Raw genomic sequence first — 13,133 nt, 5'->3', positions numbered from 1 at the left:
AAACCCACGATATTGTTGTACTAGCTTAATTGACTTGATTTATATAGATGACATGATCTGTAATTAGCTTTAAGACTCTTTAGCATAGATAAGCAGGAGTACTTTGTTGACTTTTGAAAGACTCAGAAATTGCTTCACTTGGGACCGAAGCCTAGATACTAACATACCACATCCTTAGTACAAATATGAAAAAAGTTGTTATTGGAATCCCTGGGTGGCTCAGTGGTTGAGCATCTGCCTTTGGCTCAGGGTGTGATCCTGCAGTCCAGGGATGGAGTCCTGCATCAGGTTCCCTACATGGAGCCTGCTTCTCCCTCTGCCTGTGTCTCTGCCTCTGTGTGTGTGTGTGTGTGTGTGTGTGTGTGTGTGTGTGTATGTCTCATGAATAAATACATAAAATCTTGTTTAAAAATAAAATGAAAATGTCATTATGTAATTTAACTAGAAAGTGAGTTGAATGCTACTACTAGATTGTCAAGTCTTATTAGAGTGGCTAAAAGACCAGAGATCTGGTGATTTCTTGAAGCTTACGAAATGGGTTCCATAACTCTTTCCTTAATTGTTACTAATAAGTGTTTGCAGGTGTGATGGAATTCAGTCTGAAATTCACTTTCCTTATATGATATTGTATGTTAGCATGCTTATAGGATGGAGACCTACAATAGGAATTTTAAAATACTCATTACAAGGGACGAACCCCTTCAGTCAGTTCACAGCAGCACACCAAGTCAATCTTTGTTTATTTATTTTTTTTAAGATTTTTATTTATTCATGAAAGACACAGAGAGAAAGGCAGAGACATAGGCAGAGGGAGAAACAGGCTCCTCACAGGGAGCCAGATGCAGGATTCCATTCCAGGACCCCAGGGTCACGCCCTGAGTCGAAGGCAGATGCTCAACCACTGAGCCACCCAGGTGTCTCCAATCTTTGTTTTATAATATATATTGCATATTTGTATCCCCTCCCTTCCTGTCCTAATTTGTTCTTAACAGGAAGTTTATTTTTCTAAAAACCTCTCTTAATTGTCCAAAATTCCAGGACTTTCTGCGTATCCAACTAAGGTCAACCCTGGTTCCAAATATTAGATAAAGAGAAAATGTGGGGTTTAACCAGGCTGGCATAGTTACTGCTCCTCAGTGACTTAAGTTAGTTGCTGGTAAACTAGACTTGCCCTTTGTAATGGACATTCATTCCCTGCTAATGTAATCTTCTGCTTGTTTTAAATCCCTGGGCACTGTGGGCATAATTGAGCACAGCAGCCCATACACATGCAAATAATCATCCTTTTATATTCCCCCACATACACTATGGCCATCCTTAGCCACATGCTCTGCTGGAGCAAACCCTCCTCCAGGAAATTCAGTCTATTGTATTGCCCACAAGTCAATCACCATATTCGTATCCTTCATGAAGTGCTCCTCTTATCTGTGTCTTCTCCTCCAAATACTTCGGCTCATCAAAGGGGTCCTGCAGATTTGAACAGTAGAGTGGAAAGTGAGAATATGAAGCCCTATGCTCCCAGGAGGCTACTTGCTCTGCAGTAGACATTCCCACTCCCACTCTAGTGACAGCTCTGCAGCCAGAAGCATTTGTGAGGAGCTCCCTTTGTGAGGACACAATAGGTCTTTTTACATACCGCCCCTGTCTAAATGTGCCTTCTGTCCTAACATTTGCATGAATAAAAAAGGAAACCATATATCTTCTTAGCAGAGAACAAAGATGGTATGCCCCAAGGTGACTTTCTGTCTCTAGATATAAAGGACAAAGACAAACCTGACATAAAGTTTAATCTCCTGAAAGCAATAAGGGAGAAGAGTTTGTGTCTATTATTTTCCCATGTAAAATCATCTGGCACGTTGAATGATTTATTTTCCTTCAAATTAATTTTTTTTAAATACACAGATGTAAATACTAAAACATATTTTTTGAATTATCTTTTTTATCATGGAACTTATCTAAATGCTACTATTTATTAAACTTTGTAAATGAATTATATACGTATGTATTAAAAATTAAGGTTTTTGAAGGAAAGAAAATGGCTTTATTAGATAACACTTAAAAGATCAATTACACTTTATTATGTATTATAGGTTTAAAATATGTACAGGAATTCAGCTTTTCTGTTTGTGTCACCATGCATACAGACACCCAAATATACCTGCATAACCAGATTATCTTAAACACTATTTATACTGCCATTTGAACAATTTAAACAGATGTAGAGAAAGATTTGTCTGTACATTATTAATTTATCCACCTATGTTGAAATGACATCATTCAGCAGTTTTTTACTGTGTTATTACTTACGAAAGAAAAACAAATTAGAGAGCCATGGCCTGACATATTGCAAAACTTTGAATAGTCTTTTTGGAGACCTCAAGCTTGGTTTTATTCTGTAGATTAATATTTTCATTCCTGGAAATCTCTGCATTTCTCATTATCTCGTTCCATAAGCAGAGCCTGGTCAATTCCAGGATTGTTTCTGGATCTGTCTCTCAATTTCGCAGCTGAAATTAAGTTTTCAGCCATATCCTATCTCTAGTTACAATTCTTTCAAATGATTATCTTTCCTGGAGGTAATTTCCACTTTACATTGTACCACATAGACATCAAGCTGCATGGGTGTGCACTGTCCATAGAAAAGTAGATCTCTTATTTCTGATACTATCGTGGTTACAGAGGCTCCTATATTACCAATAACTAGGTTCTTACAAGGTGTCTTTGCTGGATCCAGGAACAACCTAAAGTTACTGTTTACCCACAATTCCCTTAGTTTATCTTATTAGTTCTTCCTAGTTCAGAATTCATGTCAAAATCTTCTCTCTACAATTGTGAAATATTATTCAAAGTTAGATTAACTCAACAGGTTGGGCTTGTGTGTACTTCCAGTTTCTCCTGTGATGCACAATGCATATCCACAGAGCAGAGTTCTTATTTTAACACATAGCCTAACTTCAAAAATACTACTAGTAACCTTTCCTTTTCTTCATAGATATATTCAGGTTCCACATAACAAAAACTCCCTTTCAGGGTCTGCAGTCCTGATAAAATGCCATGTTCTTGGACAGAAGTGATGAGAAACAGCTAATGGCATCCAGTGTCATGGGATAAGTATTAAATATGGTTGTCCTGGGGCACCTGGGTGGCTCAGTTGGTTAAGGGTATGTCTTCAGCTCTGAGAGCCTGCTTCTCCCTCTCACACTACCCCTACTTGTGCTCTCTCTTTCTCTGTCAAAAAATAAAATGAATAAATAAATAAATAAATAAATAAATAAATAAATAAATAAATAAATAAATAAATGGTTGTTCTGTGGGTCACTTGTTGAACTGGTTAGAAACCAACCTTCTAGTCTCTGAGGTCAGTAAGAAATGTCGAAACTTAGAGTGAAAGTGTAGATTAAATGTAAGAATAAATAAAAATGGCTTTCTGCATTTACAAAGGGCAAAGAGATAGTTTTCCCTGACCAAGACTCCCTCAGTGTTTCCTACAGCTTGATTCCACTTTAGACAGGTTTCTTCCTAATTCTAAGTGTTCACTTCAGGAAATTCACTAAGGGAATCTTTCTTCTACCCATTGAGATGCAAATCCCCTCCCAGGCTTTTGTCAGTTTTATAACTCAGGACTGTCTTTCTCAAGGAACTGGGAGCCATGCCTTTGAAATGTGATCATAAGAAAGATAGAGCCTCTATCTCCCAGTCTGTGTGGGAGGTAGGAGCCTGACTTTGGTAAGTACCAATTAGCAGGGGTACATGGTCTAATCACATTAACCTACCTCCCCAAAGTGTCATCCAGTACTTTTCCACTAGCTGAACCCAGCACATACAAGCTCTCCCCCAGTTTTTTTTTTCAGCAGAGCTGGGTTTGGTTCCTCCTTCTTATTGCAGGAGTCTTGAGTAAAGTCTTTCTTTAAGTTAACTCATTCAGGTGCAATTTCTCTTTGGCATTCCTACCCTGCCTCTCCCCCCACCCCCCACCCCCGGGTTTTTTGTTTTTTGTTTTTTTTTTGACTCTTAAAAATATGTGAATCTTAGCCCTTACTCTGACCAGTGACTAGAGATCTCTCAAGAGCCTGAGCTTGTTTTCCAGGTTTTACAATATGGGTTATCTCTAAGTTTGCAGACCAAATGACCTCCAGATTTACAAGAATGCACCATGGGAATTAGTTCAGTGTTCTCTCAGAAAACTGTTAGAAGGTACGGGTTTTGTTCTCTTAAGAAGTCCAGAGAATTTATTTTTTCTTCTGCTGTGCTGTATAAAATTTCTGAGATTTTATTTTCATTTTGTGTTCCCTTTTGTGCAACCTTACATACACATTATTAAGATTTACTTAGGTAGAAAGAATAAGGACTTCAAAAAGATCCCCAGTCCCAGTCCCCAGAACCGGTGAATGTGTTACATAGCAAGTGGGATTTTGCAGATGTGAATAAATTAGGAATTCAAGATAAATGATTACCCAGGTATCACAGGGATCCATATAAGGGGAAGAAAAGAAGAGGCAGAGGCAGAATAGGAGCTGCAATGACAGAAGCAGAGGATGGAGTAATGAGCCAAGGATGAGTCCAGGAATGTGGGCAAGCCCTCTAGAAGCTGAAAGAAGCAAGGAAACAGCTTCTCCCCCTAGAGTCCACTGAGTATGCAGTCCTCCAGACATTCTGATTTTAGGATTTCTGAAACTTGGAACAGTAAGAACATACCTTTATATGATTTAATCCACTAAGTGTATAGTATTTTGTCACAGCAAGATAAGCAATGAATATACGTACTCAATTATTGTGTTCTTTTTCTCTTCTACCTTGCTGCAGAAGAATCTTCGGGTTGGCAGGATTGTTTTATTTTCCTGACAGTATAGAAATAGAAGACGTTCAATCATATGATACATGTAAACAATAGTCTGTAACCTCCTGTGATGATTGTACTCATTGTCTCCCTAAAATTCATTTGTTGCAATTCTTTTTTTAAAAATTTTTAATGGAGTTCAATTTGCCAACATATACCATAAAACCCAGTGCTCATCCCACCAAGTGCCCCCCTCAGTGCCCATCACCCAGTCACCTGCCCATTTCCATTTCCACTACCCTTTGTTTCTCAGAGTTAGGGGTCTCTCATGTTTTGTCACCCTGACTGGTATTTTCACTCATTTTTCTCACCTTTCCCCTTTATTCCCTTTCACTACTTTTTTTATTCCTCAAATGAATGAGACCATATAATGTTTGTCCTTCTCCTATTGACTTACTTCACTCAGCATAATACCCTCCAGTTCCATCCACGTCGGAGCAAATGGTGGGTATTTGTCGTTTTTAATGGCTGAGTAATATTCCATTGTATACATAAACCACATCTTCTTTATCCATTCATCTTTCGATGGACACCGAGGTTCCTTCCATGGTTTGGCTATTGTGGACATTGCTGCTATAAACATTGGGGTGCAGGTGTCCTGGCGTTTCACTGCATCTATCTTTGGGGTAAATCCCCAGCAGTGCAATTGCTAGGTCGTAGGGCAGATCTATTTTTAACTCTTTGAGGAACCTCCACACAGTTTTCCAGAGTGGCTGCACCAGTTCACATTCCCACCAACAGTGCAAGAGGGTTCCCTTTCCTCCACATCCTCTCCAACATTTGTGGTTTCTGCCTTGTTAATTTTTCCCATTCTCACTGGTATGAGGTGGTATCCTATGGTGGTTTTGATTTGTATTTCCCTGATGGCAAGTGATGCGGAGCATTTTCTCATGTGCTTGTTGGCCATGTCTATGTCTTCCTCTGTGAGATTTCTCTTCATGTCTTATGCCCATTTCATGATTGGATTGTTTGTTTCTTTGGTGTTGAGTTTAATAAGTTCTTTATAGATCTTGGAAACTAACCCTTTATCTGATACATCATTTGCAAATATCTTCTCCCACTCTGTAGGTTGTCTTTTAGTTTTGTTGACTGTTTCTTTTGCTGTACAGAGCATTTTATCATGATTAAATCCCAATAGTTCATTTTTGCTTTTGTTTCCCTTGCCTTCATTGATGTATCTTGCAAGAAGTTGCTGTGGCCCAGTGGAAAAAGGGTGTTGCCTGTGTTCTCCTCTAGGATTTTGATGGATTCTTGTCTCACATTTAGATCTTTTATCCACTTTGAGTTTATCTCTATGTATGGTGTAAAAGAATGGTCTAGTTTTATTCTTCTGCATGTGGCTGTCCAATTTTCCCAACACCATTTATTGAAAACTGTCTTTTTCCCAGTGGATAGTCTTTCCTCCTTTGTCAAATATTAGTTGACCATGGAGTTGAGGGTCCACTTCTGGATTTTCTATTCTGTTCCATTGATCTATGTGTCTGTTTTTGTGACAGTACTACACTGTCTTGAAGACCACAGCTTTGTAGTACAACCTGAAATCTGGCATTGTGATGCCCCCAGCTCTGATTTTCTTTTTTAATATTCTCCTGGCTATTCGGGGTCTTTTCTGATTCCACACAAATCTTAAGATGATTTCTTCCAACTCTCTGAAGAAAGTCCATGGTATTTTGATAGGGATTGCATTACTTCTGTAAATTGTGCTGGGTAACATTGACATTTTCACAATATTAATTCTTCCAATCCATGAGCATGGAATATTTTTCCATCTCTTTGTGTCTTCCTCAATTTCTTTCAGAAGGGTTTTGTAGTTTTTAGGGTATAGATCCTTTTCCTCTTTGGTTAGGTTTATTCGTAGGTAACTTATGCTTTTGGGTGCAATTGTAAATGGGACTGACTCCTTAATTTCTCTTTCTTCAGTCTCATTGTTAGTGTATAGAAATGCCACTAACTTCTGGGCATTGATTTTGTATCCTGCCACGCTACCAAATTGCTGTATGAGTTCTAGCAATCTTGGGGTGGAGGCTTTTGGGTTTTCTATGTAGAGTATCATGTCATCGGCGAAGAGGGAGAGTTTGACTTCTTCTTTGCCAATTCGAATGCCTTTAATGTCTTTTTGTTGTCTGATTGCTGAGGCGAGGACTTCCAGTACTATGTTGAATAGCAGTGGTGAGAGTGGACATCCCTGTCTTGTTCCTGATCTTAGGGGAAAGGCTCCCAGTGCTTCCCCATTGAGAATGATATTTGCTGTGGGCTTTTTGTAGATGGCTTTTAAGATGCTGAAGAATGTTCCTTCTATCCCTACACTCTGAAGAGTTTTGATCAGGAATGGATGCTGTCTTTTGTCAAATGCTTTCTCTGCATCTATTGAAAGGGTCATATGGTTCTTGTTATTTTCTCTTCTTGATATGATCTGTCACATTGATTGTTTTATGAGTGTTGAACCAGCCTTGTGTCCCGGGAATAAATCCTACGTGGTCATGGTGAATAATCTTCTTAATGTACTGTTGGATCCTATTGGCTAGTGTCTTGTTGAGAATTTTTGCATCTGTGTTCATCAGGGATATTGGTGTATAATTCTCATTTTGGTGGGGTCTTTGTCTGGTTTTGGAATTAAGGTAATACTGGCGTCATAGAACAAGTTTGGAAGTATTCCATCTCTTTCTATCTTTCAGAACAGCTTTAGTAGAATAGGTATTTTTTCTTTAAACGTTTGATACAATTCCCCTTGGAAGCCATCTGACCCTGGACTTTTGTGTTTTGGGAGGTTTTGATGACTGCTTCAATTTCCTCCCTGGTTATTGGCTTGTTCAGGTTTTCTGTTTCTTCCTGTTCCAGATTTGTTAGTTTGTGGTTTTCTAGAAATGTGTCCATTTCTTCTAGATTGCATAATTTATTGGCACATAGCTACTCATAATAAGTTTTTAAAATCATTTGTATTTCCTTGGTATTGGTGGTGATCTCTCCTTTCTCATTCATGATTTTATTAATTTGAGTCTTTTCTCTGTTCTTTTTAATAAGGCTGGCTAATGGTTTATCTATCTCATTAATTCTTTCAAAGAACCAACTCCTGGTTTTGTTGATCTGTTCCACAGTTCTTCTTATTTCTATTTCATTGAGTTCTCCTCGAATCTTCATTATCTCTCTTCTTCTGCTGGATGTAGGTTTTATTTGCTGTTCTTTCTCCAGTTCCTTTTGGTGCAAGGTTAGCTTTTGTATTTGAGTTCTTTCCAGTTTTTGGATGGATGCTTGTATTGCGATGCATTTCCCCCTCAGGACTGCTTTTGCTGTATCCCAAAGATTTTGAACAGTTGTATCTTCATTCTCATTCGTTTCCATGAATGTTTTCTAATTCTTCTCTAATTTCCTGGTTGAGCCTTTCATCTTTTACCAGGATGGTCTTTAACCTCCACGTGTTTGAAATCCTTCCAAACTTCTTCTTGTGATTTAGTTCTAGTTTCAAAGCATTATGGTCTGAAAAAATGCAGAGGACAATCCCGATCTTTTGGTATTTGTGACCCAGTATGTGGTCTGTTCTGGAGAAAGTTCCATGTGCACTTGAGAAGAATGTGTATTCAGGTGCATTTGTATGTAAAGTTCTGTAGATATCGGTGAAAACCATCTGGTCCAGTGTATGATTTAAAGCTCTTTTTTCTTTGGAGTTGTTGTGCTTAGATATCTATTAATTGCAGAAAGTGCCGTGTTTAAGTCTCCCAGTATAAGTGTATTATTATCTATAAGTATGTCTTAACTTTGGTTATTGATTGATTGATATACTTGGCAGCTCCCACATTCGGGGCATAAAAATTCATGATTGTTAGGTCCTCTTATTGGATAGATCCTTTAAGTATGATATAATGTCCCTCTTCATCTCTTACTACAATCTTTGGGATAAACTTTAATTTATCTGAAATGAGAATTGCTACCCCTACTTTCTTTTGAGTACTATTTGAATGGTAAATGGTTCTCCAACCTTTTATTTTTAGGCTGTAGGTTTCCTTAGGTCTAAAATGAGTCTCTTGTAGACAGCAAATAGATGGGTCTTGCTTTTTTATCCATTCTGAAACCCTGCACCTTTTGAAGGGATCATTAAGCCCATTCATGTTAGAGTTACTATTTAAAATATGAATTTAGTGTCATCATAAAACCTATTCAGTCCCTGTTTTTGTGAATTGTTTCCTTGGACTTCCTCTTTCTTTTACAGAGTCCCTCTTAATATTTCTTGCAGAGCTGGTTTGGTGGTCACATATTCTTTCAGTTTCTGCCTATCTTGGAAGCTCTTTAGCTCTCCTTCTATTCTGAATGAGAGCCTTGCTGGATAAAGTATTCTTGGCTGCATGCTCTTCTCATTTAGGACCTGAATATATCCTGCCAGCCCTTTCTGGCCTTCCAGGTCTCTGTGGAGAGGTCTGCTGTTAACCTAATACTTCTCTCCATAAAGGTTAGGGATCTCTTGTCTCTTGTTGCTTTAAGGATCTTCTCTTTATCTTTGGAATTTGCAAGTTTCACTCTCAAATGTTGGGGTGTTGAACGGTTTTTACTGATTTTAGGGGAGGATCTCTCTATTTCCTGGTTCTGACTGCTTGTTTCCCTTCCCAAGTTAGGGAAATTCTTGGCTATGATTTGTTGAAATACACTTTCTGGTCCTCTGTCCCTTTCAGCACCCTCGGGAACCCCAATTAAATGTAGATTTTTCCTTCTGAGGCTGTCATTTATTTTCCTTAACGTTTCCTCATGAGCTTTTAATTGTTTTTCTCTCTTTTCCTCAGCTTCCTTCCCTGCCATCAACTTGTCTTCTATGTCACTCACTCTTTCTTCTACCTCTTTAACCCTTGTTGTTAGGATATCCAGTTTGGATTGCATCTCATTTAATTGTTTTTTTTAAATTTTGACCTGATTAGTTCTAAATTCTGCATTCATAAAGTTTCTTGAATCCTGTATGCTTTTTTCCCAGAGCCACCAGTAGCTTTATAATTGTGCTTCTGAACTGGCTTTCTGACATTGAATTGTAATCCAAATTCTGTAACTCTGTGGGAGAGAGGACTGTTTCTGATTCTTTCTTTTGTGTTGAGTTCTTCCTTCCTGTCATTTTGTTCAGTGCAGAGTGACTAAAAATAAGTTGTACTGGAAAAAGGAATGAAAAAGAGAAAAAAAGGGGGGGGGGAATAAACAAAAAACAAAAACAAGAAGGGGTACTCTCTTATTTTATATACTGTAAGTCCCTTGACATCCCCTGGAACTTTCCTGCGCTGCTTAGTCAAGAACTTGCACTTCCCCTGTCCTGCCAGCTGGTCTTCTGGGGGAGAGGCCTGCTGTGCTGATTCTCAGGTGTGTGCACCTGGCGGAGCTGCCCTGTCCCTACCAGGTGCACAGTTCGGTTGGAGTTGTTTATCCTGTGAAGGTCCTGCTCCCTGGCGGGCCTGCTCAGTCCCAGGTACAAAGTGACACCAGGAGGAACAATGGCTGCATCCAGCTGTCCAGCCCTAGAGTCAGCTCCCGCAGTAACTACTGCAGTCTCCCTGTCCGCAGGGGCCTGGATGCTCTAGGGTGGGGGGGCACTAATCTGCACAGCTCGGGGTCCCTGGCCACAGGGGCATCCTCACTGTCCTGTGTCCTCCCAGCTTCTGCCTGTCCCGGGGGGAAGAACCGGATCCTGGGCTGTGTCCCCTGGTGCCCTGGGCTCTGGGGCCTGTGCCACTGGAATTGTGTTCTCCCCTAAAGCTGGGGCCACGCAGCTCCCTCATTGTGGAGCCGCCTCCTGAGCCACCGCCTGAGCTGCTCCCAGGCACCTCTGGGCACACGCTCCAGCCCTTTAGGGAGCTCCGCCCTCAGTGTGTGTCATGCACTTCCCCGGGGGGCACCTCCTCTGTTTGTGACCCGGGGAACCTGGGGGTTCCGCTGCCCCTCCTGGGATCCTGTCTGAGTTCCCTGAAAGTGCCTTTCCATCCGGGTAGATTCGTAAAGATTCTGCTTCTCTGGGACTGGGCTTTCCTGTCCTGGAGACTCTCGCCACCCGCCTTAGTCCAGCTCCTCGCAGGGGTCCCTTCCCCTTGGATGCTTATTTATTTATTTATTTTTCCATCTTCCTACCTTGATAGAATCATGAACTCTTCTCACTGTAGCGTTCCAGCTGTTCTCTCTTTAAATCTCAGGCTGAATTCGTAGGTTTTCAGGTTGATTTGAAAGTTATCTAGGTAAGTTGGTGGGGACAGGTACTTGGGGACCCTACTCTTCCCCATTCTTGCCCCGCCTCTCCATATGTTGCAATTCTAAATCCCAAGGTTCTGATGTTAGGAGGTGAGAACTATGAGAGGTGATTAACTCATAAGGGTTGGATGCTCATGAATGTGATTACCCCCGTTATCAAAGAGATCCCAGGGAATTCTCTCACTCTTTCTCTACCCTGGCAGGACACAGTAAGAAGACCTGTGAATCAGAAAGTGAACTCTCAACAGACACTAAATCTGCTGGTATCTTGATCTTGGAGTTCCCAGCCCACAGGACAAAGAGAAACACATTTTGTTGTTTAAGCCAGAGTGCATGATGCTTTTTTAGAGCAGCCCATATTGACTAGAAGACTATGGTGCTTTGTCATTTCTTCTATAGTGCAAGTCCAAAGTTACTTGTTTTTTACTAGTTAATAATGCACTTTTAAAATTCTGTAGTAAACCCCTTTGGTAATAATAAACTAACAAAGGATAGAGCATTTTAAATAAAATATAAGTACTGCTTTTTCTTTTTTTGGAAGCTCATGATGAAACCAAAATTTGTTGACATTAGGCATATACCATGACAGAGAAGTGTAGTGGATATATCATTGAAATTATGAAACTAGACAACCCAAATCTGCTGAAGAAACATCACCATCCACTCCAACAGTGAGTGCTTATTTTTTTTTAAGATTTTATTTATTTATTCATGAGAGACACACAAAGAGAGAGGCAGAGACACAGGCAGATGGGGAGAAGCAGGCTCTAAGCAGGGAGCCGACATGGGACTCCATCCTGGGTCCCAGGATCATGCCCTGGGCTGAAGGTGGCGCTAAACTGCTGAGCCACCCTGGGTTGCCTGTGAGTGCTTATTTTAAGAATGTGGTGAAAATATTGCATGGGCAACTGCATAAATAATATTTTCATATCACTCTGAAGATTCCTTTTTTTTAATTTAGGTCAAATGATTCTTTTTCTAAATTAATTTTGATCATTTTAATCAAAGTTTTCTTATGTACTTAGAAAATTAAATTGGTATTTGTGAATTTGTTAGCATAAGAAAATATTTGCAAACAGGGACAGGCAGACAGTTTTATAACAGTATCATCTGATGCATTAAACAGAAGATCGGGTAGCTGCAAAAATGGTCCAAAAATATTCGATTTATGAAATCAAAGTACATTTCATTAAAGGTAGGTTATGTGACATTTTAAAATATGTTATAAATTTAGTTAAAAATTACATCAATAATAATTTTTTTTTTGCAATGTTAAAATGCATTCTAAATTTGGTGAGGCAAATGTCATTTATAAACAACATTTTTTGTTAAATTCAGAAAACTGTGGAGCCAAATGACTTTGCAATTGGTTGTCGTAAATATATAATTCATGATTCTATCCCTACAAGATGTAATGTTCTACCAATAATAAGAAGCTTAAGTTATTAAAGTTTACACACAAATACACACACATATAGCACACACCACAACTTTTTAATTTTAATTTAAGGAGCCTAATGCTGTTGCTGAAGGAACAAAAATACTCCAGCATGATAATGGTCACTTTCTCTTTTGGCTCCTTACTGTTAATTAGAATTTAAGATACTATAGAATTTGGACAAATTAGTGACATGCACAGGTAGTCAGTGCTATTTATTTATTATTTATTTATTTATTTATTTATTTATTTATTTATTTATTTGATTTATTTTTTTTGCCAAATCACCATTAAAGTTGCCAAATGAAGCTCCAAAATATTCAACTCTTAAAGTTTTGTAGAGAATTGGAATTAATGTCAAAAATGCCAACAAAAAGCTATCAGAATTCTTCCCACAAAACCAAGACAAATAGAAATAAATTAAATACTAAAGTACTATTTAATTTTAAAATTATTTGGTTGAACTTGGAGTATTAAAGCATGTGAAAATAATACTTTGATGGGTTATGTTTTTATTAGATAAATTCATAATATTTACCTGAATGGAATGAAAATGAGCAAATCGAAAATTTTATAGCATATATATTTTGCAATATATCCAAATATTTATAAATAGTGGTAAGTTAATTGATAAGTATTATCTTCTTAAAA

The sequence above is a fragment of the Vulpes lagopus genome, chromosome 16 (genome assembly GCF_018345385.1).
Source record: "Vulpes lagopus strain Blue_001 chromosome 16, ASM1834538v1, whole genome shotgun sequence".
Lineage (NCBI taxonomy): Eukaryota > Metazoa > Chordata > Mammalia > Carnivora > Canidae > Vulpes > Vulpes lagopus.
The sequence above is the reverse complement of the archived record's forward strand: the minus strand, read 5'-3'. Positions refer to the sequence as shown.